The 13,873-nt window shown below is 38.1% G+C and overlaps 1 long non-coding RNA gene across 1 annotated transcript; it reads right to left on the bottom strand.

The window, feature by feature from the left end:
• Nucleotides 1-4,989: 4,989 nt before the first annotated feature.
• On the bottom strand, nucleotides 4,990-10,791 carry LOC309441072. Its single transcript, XR_014184311.1, has 3 exons — nucleotides 10,652-10,791; nucleotides 6,098-6,226; nucleotides 4,990-5,097 (listed from the first exon to the last, which is right to left on the bottom strand). It is a non-coding gene; the product is annotated as an uncharacterized lncRNA (long non-coding RNA).
• Nucleotides 10,792-13,873: the final 3,082 nt, after the last annotated feature.

A 13,873-nucleotide genomic window follows, 5' to 3' on the forward strand; every position in this document is an offset into this window, starting at 1 on the left:
CTGCAGTTTGTCAGCTGCGCAGCCCCGTTGCATTAGCCGCTGTGGTTTCCCCTTCCCCAGGTGAAGCAGTGTGCCTTCCCTGCAAGGAGCTGCTGCCAGAGACTTTGTAAGCATGGGGACTTAATTGCTGGTAACTCCAAAGCCAAAGCAGCAATAAGGAATCTGACATTGATCCCACAACACTGTTCATCGTACTACCTTCTGGCAACATCAGAAGAGGCACAGGAGCAGGAAGAGCAAAATCAAATCCCAAAAGAGGCATACAGTATTTTCATTCTAACTTCTCTAATATTTTCATTCTAAATGATCTAGTGATGAGCAGTGGTTTGTTTGGTTTTTTTTAAATCCATTCAAATGAAATTTTCAGGGACACTGAATTTTAATTATTATTACAAGTAACCGACCCCACAACATTTGCAGAGATTCCCAAAAGTCTTCCTTGATTTCATAATCAGACTGAATTAAGATCATTAGGACCGAATCCTTACCACAGGTGTGGTTGAAAGTGTCCTTAAAAGACTGTGTCAGTAGTTGCATGTCTCAATATAATTTCTTTCAAAAAATCACTTAAGCACAAGAGTATCTTACTTACATTGTCCCAAGTGTTGTGGCATGTTCTTTCTCATATAAAGTCATTCATCTGCTTAAGTGTTTCACGAGTAGGATTTGAATGCCTATGACAATGCTGCAATGAATTTGACTTTTTGCAATAATTTAATTATTTGCATCTAGTCAAAGTATTAATTGATTTTTTCATTTTATAAGTATTAATTAAAGATCATTGGCTTTGTGTTAACATATGTTATTGGCTGCTGGTAGTTGATGTGACAGGTGGGTATGCCATTGTATGTTGCTCTTGTATATTAATAGCTTACAAAGTCATCATTCATGTTGGAAAATGCATAGACTTAAAAACAATTGCTATTTCAACCCTAGTCTAGATTCCATGAATACCCTACATTTAGCAGTCAGCTAATAAACTCAGTGTATCAGTTAGTGGTTATAAATAACTGAGAATGGAAGATCATGAATTAGTGTTGATCTGGATTCACTCTGTCAAATACAGTGATTTTATGACAACGTGAAACCGCTGACAACGCATAATCAGGCTCTTATCTTGCAGATCAAACTATTGATATTGCAAATATTACTAAAAATGTCTGTGAAATAAATAAAAATAAATATTAAAAAATCTTATGAAGCATCAAAATTGCTGTCTTTCATACAGTTCAGCAGAGATTTTTAGCTTTTTTTTTTCTCCCTTTTTCATGTGTTTACCAAACTGTTACAAAACATATGCACTACTTTTGAGGAAAAATAACACAAGCCAAGCAGAAGTATCTATTCATGATCAGAATGCAATGGCCTTAATTATATTCCAGTTTGCTTATAAGTGACTGATTGAGAGTTAGCAGATGGTGTTTTCTTTCACCCCTTTGCCTTCCTCTTATTTAATTACTCCAACTTAGTTTATGTGCTGGCTCTATAATCTACTAAGCATATATATTTGTAAGATTGTTGCTCTATGATCTCCAAATTCAGCAATGCTTAATCTAGCTCCACTCATCTATCTTCGACAAGGTATTTAAGCTATATGCCTAAGATCAGCCCAGCCCCTTACACTTTATGCTGCTCTTGGACGTGTTTCCATCAAATGAACAACCTAGGACACTGTAGCACCCGTGGAAAATCTGTCTGGTGAGAAATATATTATACTTAAGTGTCCTTCTTAGCAGCAACGGCTGCTGTTAGTAGTGGCACAGAGGGACTCTGCAGGCTGCCTTGCTAGGCTGGGGCAGCTCCTTGGTCTGGGAGGGCAGTTTGCTACAGCTGATACATGGGCTGGCAGGAAGAAAGCTTTCAATACAATGCTCTGGGGCTGTACGGAGATAACAGTGCCTCCACTTGACAGGGTAATTAAACCACACACTGTTATTCATAAATTGTAACAACTTCATTGCTATTTGTGTAACAATCCTCTCTTTTTTCTCAGTCTCTAATTTTATCCCAGCTTCAAACATTCAAAATGTACCCATACAAGATGTATGGTGGGCACTGACTTTTGTCTGTTGACGGTTCTTTCCCTCCAAAGTCATTTCTGTTTCAAAACCAAATAGTTTGCACAACCAGTACCTCACCAGCAACCCTTTCTACCAGGAATCTGAGGTCCAATTTTGGTGGATTTACACAAAGTCTTGAGTCCTGAAAGCCCTCCCTGGTCTGGAGCCTGATGGAAGACAGCTCAGGTGGCATCCCAGAGTAGGGGACCCCCTTTAACAGAAAAACATGACTAAACAATTCACTCGTGGTTGAGAAGATTGAAACTGGGAGGACATGAAGGATGTGGGATTAATAGAGTCCCCTTCCTTCTGCCTTTTCCTCAGTAAAAACACAAGAAAGGAAGATTCCTCAGGCAGGAACACATACAAGTCCTAGGGCGTGTGTGGGCTGGAGACACAGTCACATCTCCTTTCTGCCCAGACCGCTGCCTTCAGTGCAGTCTGGCAGATATGGCAGTGCAGCAGTTAGATGAAGAGATTTTGTCTCCCCAGACTGCTTTGATTTTACAGTTCTGTCCTTTTAACAGAAGTTTTTCAGGATCAGAAATTCAAATACAAGTTTTTTTTTAAAGCAATCAGCAAACATCATACTGACATAACTGTTTTTTTTTTTTCCCATTACTAGGGAGAATTCAGAAGTAACACACCCACAGCACCTAAATTCTGAAGAAATGACATTATTTGCTGAGTGATCTACTAGAGGACATCAAAGACACAACTAAGCTGCGAGCCTTTGTATTAAATCCAAGTCAATAGATAATTTTATTTTCTTCTTCCATCTGTTTTAGCACTGATCTAAGTAGCTCAAGTGAATTTAGCACAATAGAAACTGTGGAAAGATTTAATTGGCTAAACCTAATGCAAATATTTCTTTTTAAGTGGTATGCATTATTTAAATCCACTACAAATGTCCAGCAGATAAGTTTTGCTTGTTTCCACTTCAGGTCCAGATTCCTGGAACTAGCCAAGTTCCTTCAGCAGCAATGTTTGAATATGTTCTAGGACATCTGATATTCTGGAATATCTAGAAATTTATTCTTCTGACTTGCAACTTAGAAGGCTGAGCATGACACTAGTTTATTTTTCTCTTAAGGGAGCTTTGAGATCTGATGATTAGCAGACAGAAAGACCAGGCTTTTTTTCTTCTTCTGTCTCCACATTACTTCTGAGCTAAAGAAAAGAACTATAAAGGTGGTGCTTTAGAAATGGCTAATACAAGACATAACTCCTGTCCCTGTGAAACCCCTAGATGGGCTTCTGGGTTGTTTGCACCTCAACAGGAGTATCATTGGCCCCAAATAGTATCGATGATCTGGTTCATGGTGGTTAAAGATGGAGTTTTAGGTTTCTTGCCTGGTTTATTCATGATGAAGTCACTACAAGCCCTTTGGATAAGCACTTCACACAGTAGGTGTGAGGTTTAGCTCTAAGGACAGCATTACACTGCATTAATCCAATGACTTTAGTACCTTTACTCCAACTATCTTACAGCGATGTAGCTGAGAGTGAATCAGGCTGAAGATTCTGCATGTAGGTGATTCCATTATTTTTATGAGGCCCTGCAGGCTCTAATTCTTTGCACCATGTGGGAGCCTTCCATGAATACAGAGTGCCATCTGTGCTTGGGTCTTATTCCTTAAAGAAACATTTAGCTTTCTATTCATCCTTTCTGCATTCCTGGGGCTGAGCAGTGTGTGAGTGCGTTACCCCTTCCTCCCTTGTGTAACCAGAGTTTATTGATCAGCCTCAGGACTGAAAACACAGCAGAGAGCCCTGCTGCTTCCAGTAGCGGTTGCCTATCTTTTGAAGCAGAGATGAATGTTTGAGCCATAATGTATTCTTTCGACATGAGAGCATTAACCTATTGTGAAAAATAAATGCAAGAGATTCTCAAACTGGGAGGAGAAAAGGCATTGGAGCATCAGAAAGCTTGCACACCGAGCATTTTGCTTCATCTCTTGCAGCCTGAGCCTCTTGTATCTCTGACTAATTCTCTCCCTGTTCACCACAGGAATACTAATTGCCAGATGAAGCTCTTTGTTCAGCTAATGTTCTAATTGTTGCTTAGAAGAGGAATTGTCTCTCACAATCATTCAGTCCTAAGAAAACTTGAAACCTGATTTCTGTGGTTGAGTCTAGACAGTGCACAGTTATAAAGCTACTGAAATTACCAGACCAGAGTCATCGGGTCAAAAAAAACCCCAATTTCATTTTGAAATGGGTTGTTCAAATCCAGATACAGATACTGTGCCTTACACTACAGGTGAGCTGAAACAACACTAAGTGCCTTGCAATGTTCTACTGTGACACGAAACCCACAAGACATCTGGAGTTTCAGTATGAATGAGAATCCAGAAGTTCAGATATGCATCGAAGTCACATTTGACTTACTAGGACTAGACCGTGGGAGCCTATAAAAGCTACCTGAAAACAAGAAACATTAAAACAGAAAAGCACAATCTTAATGTAGGTAACCTTTGAAGAGAAAAGGTGTTTGTGTTGCCAGTGTTTTGATCATCATCCATCTAGCTTGTACTTGAATCTAGAAATTTTAAAAAGGTCTTAGAGGTGCATACATGCGCATGTATTCTGCAGCACACTAAAGACAAGAGCACTTTTTGGGGCATAAATTCAGCTTCTTCAGCTTTTTCAGTGGTTAGGATTTGTGACACTCTACCTGAACCCAAGAACACACATTAGCAGAAACACACACAAAAACGTATGCCCGGAGTTAAAAAAAACCCTCCAGTTTCTCATGAGAAAAAACACACATAAGTATGTAAGAGCAAACAACATAAAAGTAGAAGAGATATATACAAACAGGTCAATAAAATGGTGCCATGTTATATGTAAGAATAAAACCAGTACAGGAGAAAGTCACATACGTAATTAAGAATCCAGAGATTTTTTTTTTTATTGCTTGGAGGTACTTCCTGGGCATCTTTCATACCTCGCAGAGGACTCAGCAAGCTCTGCTGCAAGCCATCCGAGGTGTGGGAGCTACCAGATGTCAGCCATTCATTGAGACTGAAGTGGTCTAATGAAAAGCAAGATTTCTTATGTTAGTAGTATAAAATAAAATGAGAGAAATATATAAAAATATCATGCTAATGTATTGGATAGTGCATTTTACTACTAGTTATAAATTATATATTTTATATAATAAAAATCCTACCTATTTCTTTACAAAAATGTTTCTTCCTCCCTGACCTACCAAACCTTTGAGCATTAGACTGATATGATTTCCTTTTTCTTGAATTTTCAAAGCTTAGTAATACCTTTAAGCTTCTTTTATGTGGTCAGGTTTCTTACAATGTCATGTAACTCCTGTGGTCTCATCCCAGATTTGCTCAGGGTATGACTAACTATTATCAGTTTGTGGCCATACCGCCTTTGCCTCTCAGTGAACCAGTGTAAGTGTTGACTCCTGCAACCACTCATTTCCAAACATAAAACTGTGTACTCTCCCTGTTCTGTTGGAATGGAGGAGGGACTGTGAAGAAGCCCTGTAAGGACAGCAATCATTCTGCTTGTATGTGATAGCTGTCCCTGACCAAGAATGTTAGAGAATTCATTACTTTTAACACTAATTCTCTTCTGTATGAAGGATGAGTTACTGATTAATGCAGACCAAATCTGTTCCAACTACATCCTACACCCCATATGGCACATAAAAAGCCCTCTTAAAAATAAAGTTATAAAAAGAGGTCTACTAAGTCATAGCCCAACCCATAACCAAAGTAGGGCTTTTATCTATGATCTCATGACTTATTACATTATTCAAAATAGTTTCAAAAGTGACTAACAAGGATTCAGACACTTCTTTGGGAGACCACCTCATTCCCCAAAAATGACGTTATCTAATTTTCCTAGATATTAGGGCAATTATTTTTGCCTTTATAGCAGAGATTGGTATTGAGTCTAGCAAGAAGAATAATAGATAAGATACATGAAAAATGTTCCGTATAAGCCCCAAATTCCCTGTGCTTAAAATATATTTTAATGAATAAGAAGAATGGTGTTCTCTTAATACTTACCAATGATGATGGGACTATGTTAGATGTACTTTCAGTAATGCAGCTATGTCTCTGATAGCTTAAAGAATAACTTTTTTTCCATTTAATGTCTTCTTTCTCTGCAATGCCCAGAACAACGTGATTGGCAGTCTATGGCATGTGAGTAAAGAACAGCTGTTAGCAAGAGCATTTCTACCTCAGCTATGCAAAAAGGAGGCAGGGAATCAAAGTAGCTAGGAGGTGTCTGAAGACCTAGAGCAAGCTACTAGGCACATATGGAATGAGATACAGCTCCCCTGAGCCATGTCTATATGGTCCACAGCCCCAAGGACCAGCTGCCCTGTGCTCCTGATTGTCCAGTTTGGGAACCTGGTGGCTGTGGGCTGCTGCCCTTCACTCATCTGCCTTCCAGGGCCCTGCTGAAGAAGCCAGGGCATGGGGAGACGCAGGTTGGCTGTTAAAACTTCTAACCTCACAATGGAGTCCAAATGAGGCATGAACCTCCATAGGAACCCAAAGCTTTTCTAGCTTTGCCAGTTCAGACATAGCCTTGATGTCTTGCCTCCATCATTATGCTTGTGTCCTTAAGTTTATGAGGGATGGGGCTTTAAAACACTCAGACAAATAATTTTGGCACCAAGTATAACAAAAAGCTAGGTGTTCATGCAGTAAATCAAGTGCTACACAATAGTTACACTTATTTTTAGTGAAGAGGAGCATATGTGGCTATTACCAGAGACTAAGTCAGTTTTGCATAAAATATATCTAAAGCAGTTTAAATCAACATGTAAACAAGTACAGATTATAAACAATGTATACCTTCAGTCTTGTTTGTGCCAAACTCCAGTTCAAAAAAAATGGAGAGTTAGTGGAAATTCACAACCAAAGATTTTTGAATGTTATGACCTGAATAAAGGGTAGAGTCTTATGGGGTAGTATTCACTTGCTTATAAATAAGGACTTGCTTATAAATAAGGACTTACATTGTGATTTACAGGCTGAATTTTTTTTCTGATTTTTTTGAAGAATACAGGGTCTCTAAACTTAAGTGTTTCCCTGTCATCCACAAATAGCCCTTAAAATCATAGGTTGTTTCTCTCTCTTCAGGATTTATTTGATTAAAAAAATAAATATAAATATACACATATTCCATAAATGTTACTTTTTCCATAACCCGAAAGACCTTCAGGTGATATATAGATCATGTATGACTTAGCCTGGAGAGGGAACATAAGGTACTTATCAAAATTCAGCCCTGTTATTGCCTCTCCTTTTATTTCTGTCCACTATAGCGAAAAGCTTTGTATGTCCTTCCAGTAAAGGAGGCAAGGCTGGCTGGCAGTCAGAGTGACAGAAGGAAAGCAGTGCAGCAGAAAATTGGATAACAGGATAAAAAACACAAGGACCACAGGAAGCCCATCAAAACTGCCTCCTCTTGTCAAAAACCAGACAAGTGACAAGTACAAATACAAAGTATTATCCACAATTCAGTATTTCTAACGATATCACAATTACAGTCTTGCTTCCTATAGGCAACCACTTAACTTTTTAGGCTTGACCTTACAATAGCAAACCAAATGTGGTGTGACAAAACAAATCTGTGGAAGAATTGTTTGCAGTCAGACATCTGACTATACAGTCCCAAACTAACTTTTGTTGTTGTTGTTGTTATTGTTGTTATTTCCCTTAGAAGAAATGTATTTAAAAAGTATTGCTTAGTCACTGATCTAAAAAACATGTTGACTTCAGACCTTGTACGTATTTAGTGATTAGAGATTGTGCATCAGGAAGAGGCAGGCAATTTAAATTATCTGCCAACAGTTCAAGACTGTGGCTAATTCATTACTCACACATCTCTAGTTGGAGTACTAATTTAAACTCATGTGTGTCATATTAATTGTAATCTTGTTTCAAAGTGACAAGATAAATATCTCAAGGTACGTAATATATTATGGACATAGGTCAAAACAAATGAATGTCTAAAACAGATTAACACTAAATACATGCAATTTGTCATGTTTGTAAATTAAGAAAGGATAAATTACATTAACATTTAACAGACTGTTCATTATACTTCATCTATGCTTAGGCTTAAATACACTATCAGACACTTTTCCTGTGTATAAGGTCTCCTTAAACAACTGGTACAGAATATGTAGAATTGCATGCTTGGGATACAGAAACAGCAGTTCCCAGATGCTATAAAGAACAGTACACAGTCCTATAGGATAAATGAACCTGGCATCCTATTGTATTTTCCTAGATTTATTCTTGTTATTAGTAGGAGTGTAAAAGAAAAATTCAAACATATTCCCAGCTTTTCTCCTTCCTTCCTGTTAGAGGATTAGTTAAACAACCAATGATAGGACAAGGAGTAATGGGCACAAACTGGAGCACAAGAGGTTCCACTTAAATTTGAGAAGAAACTTCTTCTCAGTGAGGGTGACAGACACTGCAACAGGCTGCCCAGGGGGGTTGTGGAGTCTCCTACTCTGGAGACATTCAAAACCCGCCTGGACATGTTCCTGTGTGACCTCATCTGGCAGGGGGATTGGACTGGATGATTTTTCGAGATCCCTTCCAATCCCTAACATTCTGTGATTCTGTGATTCTATGTTGGAGATGAGGGTTTAATTTAAAAGCAGTCTTGGAGCTTTTCCTAACAAGGAAAGCTTTGAGCTGCTTCCTCAGTTCAGTCACCTGAGCACTACATGGTCCTTATTGCACTTCCAGAGCTGTGTCCCACTTCAGCCCCAGCCAGGGCCATGGGGGGCAATCAGCCCCCAGGACACGCACTGCTGCAAGTCCCTCTAAGGGCAAACCCTGTGCTGCATCCAGCAGCTCCCAGGAATGGCTTTGAGAGTGCTCCTAGGTAAAAACTCATGAAAGTGTATAGGAAATGAATATAGCTGCTCCTGTGACTGTAGAATTTGACCTGTCAAAGAGAGGTTATTCATATTTCTATTTTCGCAAACGTGTTAAAAAGAAAGGAAGCATCTCAATATTCACCAATATTCAGAAATGGGAGCTTTTGAAAAAATCTGCACATATCATATATCTGATATATGGATTCATCCTTTTTTGACACCTGCATAAGAAATATATTTTACATTCACAACTTCAACTGCTAACCAGTTTCCTGGTTTGATATTATCACTTAAATACTCTTTAAAATACATCTCCTTTTTCTAGGGACTATTCTCTCAAATGCATTATTCAGTTACAAAGTTAATTCTAAAGCAACCTGGATTAGGAGCCCAGCTTCCACAGAATTTATTAGACAAAAATAGAAAGAAAAATACTTATTATAGTATCACAGTAAATAAGTATTTCATATCATTCTAACTAAATCTATACTAAAATTTCTAGCCGTGCTAGTTGTATTTCTCACCAAAATCTACATATAGACCAGCTCTTGTACACTTTTGATTCACTGAATCTGTCCATATAGCTGAAAATAAGCAAGCAGAAAGCCTTAACACAACACGTTTGAAGTAATTTGCTGAAAACTATAATAATTTCAGGTTGAAATCACCTCTCATGCTGATTTTATCAGATGAACTGTCTTTTCCCCTCATAATGTAAGGATTCCATTGATAGAATGAATAATAATTAAAGGATTGACTTAATTCCAGACGACATTCAAATTCATTCAATTTTAGTCACTCTGATGATAAAGCTATAACACTGCTTTCAGATAAAGAAAATCTGATGAGAATTATATACTAAATGGAGGCTTTTCCATCACCAACTCATGCTATTATATCTCCATCTATTTCTAGATAATACTGCTGCCTCATACTCTTTAATTACTGCCATTTAAAGACACTAATTTAAGTTCTATTGCTTTTGCTATATAAGAGTAATTCTTTACATAAATATGGCCAGCCATTTAGATGTATTTGTTTTGATATGTATGACATCTATGTTTCATTTCACTGTATTTCATCTCTCTCTTAAGACACCATGATGCTTCTCACTCTGCTTTGCTATTCACCCTGCCATTTGTCAGTTGTTGTCATCTCTTGCTATTTCCAAACTCCTTTTTGAAAAAAATCTACCAATTTTCATGGAGATGTACAAATGCTAATAGGAACCAGCAACAATTCTAAGTGTGAGATAAAGGAAGAAAGGATTAGAAATAGGTGGGTTAAATCGGACTTGAGTGCTTACTGATGCAGATGTCAGTACATGTGCATGAGCAACTTTTCTCTACTTGCAGACCTCACGTTCTGTCCAGTGGTGAAAACAGAAGCAAAACTGAAGCCTTTGCTGCTGCTATATGCCAAACATGAGCCACTGGTGTTCAATAAAATGGGCAGTTACCTCAGTGTTAACAAGGCCGATAGAACAGTGTATCATTTCTTACGTCTGAAACCCCTGGGTAACTCGGCTGTGGGGATTATTCTGATTGGAAATACGTTTGTCAGATTTTGAGTGTAAGTAGTCTTTGTAGACATATCATTGTCTGGTTCATGTGAAATCCCATCTGGTTCCCACAGGAGCAACTAACTAACACAGTTGCCTGTAACTCTTTTGATAGTTTATGGTTAGATTACCTCGTGCTAGTATTACCTGTCAGATGCCGGCTGATACTTTCAGGAAAGCTGTACCTGGGCCACTTTTCCTCATCCAAGCAGGCAATATCAGACTGACAGCACAGAATGGCAGAAACACAAGCTGGAAGATCACATTTGGAATCAATGACCTCCAAGGCAGAGGGAGGATCAGCACACATAGGAAGGAGACTATGGGATATAAGATGCAATAATTTTAAAACTTTCTAAAACTCAGAACAGAGTTAAAGCAATCAGCAAAACTGAAAAAAGATATCGCAGACTAGAGCAATTTTGTTTCTCAGAGTATTCCTTTCAACTTCTTTTGTCTGAACTAAAATATTGTGGCATTACTTTTTGTATTTATTCAATGAACTAAAACTTATAGATAAATTCAGTCTGACAAAACAGTCTAAAACTTGCATGAAAAAAAGGTGAATTTATAAATATAGCACACAGCAGAAGCATTCATGTGCCAGGCAGGCATAGATCTGAGATGCTACCAGGTTATGATCACTGAGATAAAATTCTTTTATGAACATAGTAAGTGAGTAGATTAATGAGGTGGAGCTGTTGAATGCCCTCCAAAGGTCCCTTCCAACTTGAATTATTTAATGAATATTGATATCAAATTACTTTTGTGAAATGTCCTGCAGAAGGAGTAAACCTAAGGGCAATAACATAATCCAAAGAGTCGCCTCCAGGGAGTCTTAGTAGAAGTGACAGGAAAATTCAGTGTTTTAAGGTTTTTTAAGCAGGAGCAAAAGCATTTGCTTTTCATGTCTGGGGAAACTAGAACACAATCGAATGCGGTATTGCCAGCAAGTGCTCAGAGAAAGGGGAAGATGGCCAGCAGAAGTCTTTCATTAACAACTCCTTCCATGTTCTCCCATTGGATAGTGAGATACATGGAAACGAAACCCGTACAGATTGATTTATTACTTCAAAAATATGTTTTCCATCAAATGTTTCATGTTATAAGTGATGCTTCATTTTGAGGACATAGTCTGCTCCCCCATTACTGCTGTAAGGGCTTCAAAGAAAGTGCAACAAAAGGTGTGTCTTTATCCAGAGCAGGACAAATTTTTGCACTTAAAAAAAATCATTTCTGTTTGGAAACATCAAAATTTTGAGTCAAGTACCTTTCTCAAACCTGCCGAAATAAACTGAGATTGCATACTGTATTTAAACAAGCACAGAGATCGGGTATCAGAGACACTTTTTGCAGTAATGATGACAACATGTGCAACCTTCTTTCCCCAGGAAATTCTTAGATCTTGACATTTTGAAAGAAATGAAGCCATTTCACTTATTTGTTGGTTTTAGGAAGATATTGAACTACACTGAGCAGATGCTAAAACAGATGGACACTGTCTTTCGGAAAAGCAGGGAAAATATCTGATTAGAAAATGTCATGCTATTGTTTCTTTTTTTTTCCAGCTCAATAAGCTATGAAAGGACTTTTCCTCATGTCATAATTTAAGGAAAATATAAATGCTTATACTGCCTCAGTCAATACTACAGAAGTAGCTAGGTCCTGGCCATGGTCCACTCCTCTCTTGCCAGAATGATCTCATGCTGAGTAGCCCCCATCTCTGTTTTCCCCTGAAGAAGAGCCTTTCAGAGTGGCAAGAATCCCAATGGACTGTATCTGGAGTCAGAGCAACCTCAGGCAGGCAGGAGGCCCCATGGAGATCGTGATCCCTGCCCTGACTGGGGATAATGGCAGCAACTTGGCAGGCTGAGGTGTTTGCTGTATTTTGTTCTTTCACCACCAGGCCTAAAGGCCCTTGTGGGAACCCAGCAGAACTGGGAGAAAGGCAAAAGAAGAAAAGCTACTTCTCATCTCCTGATGGTATCTTTCCTGACTACCGCTTGCCCAGGGGATGGAGATGCTCTTTCTCTTCATAAAAGCCTCCCTAAAGATCCCTTGGATCCTTCCTCTGAGCCCTGCATCAGCCACACTGTTTGCCATTCAAAATTGGTGCATGGAGACATCTCTGTTGCTTGTATATAGCTATTTCATCTCCAAATTCAATCAGCTTGAAAACAAATGTATGTTAGTGACTGATCTAACTTGTATCATAACCAAAAGATTTTCTTTTCGCCCTAATACTGGATTTGTATGACAGAGATCTGCCCATGGAAGGGGCACTGTGAACAGAGCGCAGGGGGAAGAAAAAGGGGATCTGGCAACTAGTTCTGATTTTTCCTCTTCCATAGATGATTCATCTGTCCATGTTTTGTCTGTAAATTAGATAACAGACTGCTCAACAAACCAGGCAATTTTTCTCAGGCTCTTCACTAGCATTTGCTGATGTATCAGCTGACGAGAGAATTCTTAGGCCTTCCTCCATCACACCAACCTGCCTTTTCCTTTCAATAACTGTTCTTCTGTCATATTCTGTTCCTCTGCACTTTGATTTCTATCCCTTACTTCCAAACTACTTGAGAAACAGTTGCAAACAGTTAGAATCAGATCCCTATGAATAACTGAATATGTGCTTGATTGACTGAATTGGAAAAAGATTTATTTTTAAGACAAGCTGGAATAAAAACCTTCTTAGGGTCCATTCTTATCACAGAATTGTTAATGAAGACCTGATGTTGCTGGAGAAATACTTATTACAAAAAAAGGATATTTCACTGCTGATTGGTGGGTGACATAAGCTGTGAAGAGTTCTGTCTCTTATCTGAGTCCTATTGAAAAGTTAATTTTATATCTCCATGTTCTTGCGATCTATTGAGATGAACAAACAAGAACCTTTGTACATAATTATTTGGTTTATGAAATCTTCTAAAATACAATTACAGTAAAGCAGATAAAATAACATTAATTCACATTTTAAAAATTTAAGATTCTAATAAATAATTAAAAATACAAATATTCATTGTATCAGAAAAGCAAAACAACAAGAACAACAAAAACAAAAACAATCCCACAGGCCCCCCCAATAACAACAAAAATACCAAAAAAACAACACCTTAAACAATTCTGGAACAATACTATTAAATCACCAAATACTGCTAAATTAAATGAGTGGTAAATGTCTAAATTAATTCTAAGCATCCTTGAAAAACTCCTTTCCCCAAAGGGCTAAAGTTCTGTGTTCAGCAGCAGAGTAGGCACAAGATCAAAAGTCAGTGAATTCTAAAATTTTATACAAGATCAGTGTGAATGAATCCTGCAGGATTGAAAAAGTGAAAATATGGGACTTTAATTCTCTGCTCTTGTGAATGG

The sequence above is a fragment of the Streptopelia decaocto genome (genome assembly GCF_964273445.1).
Source record: "Streptopelia decaocto genome assembly, chromosome: 6".
Taxonomy (NCBI): domain Eukaryota; kingdom Metazoa; phylum Chordata; class Aves; order Columbiformes; family Columbidae; genus Streptopelia; species Streptopelia decaocto.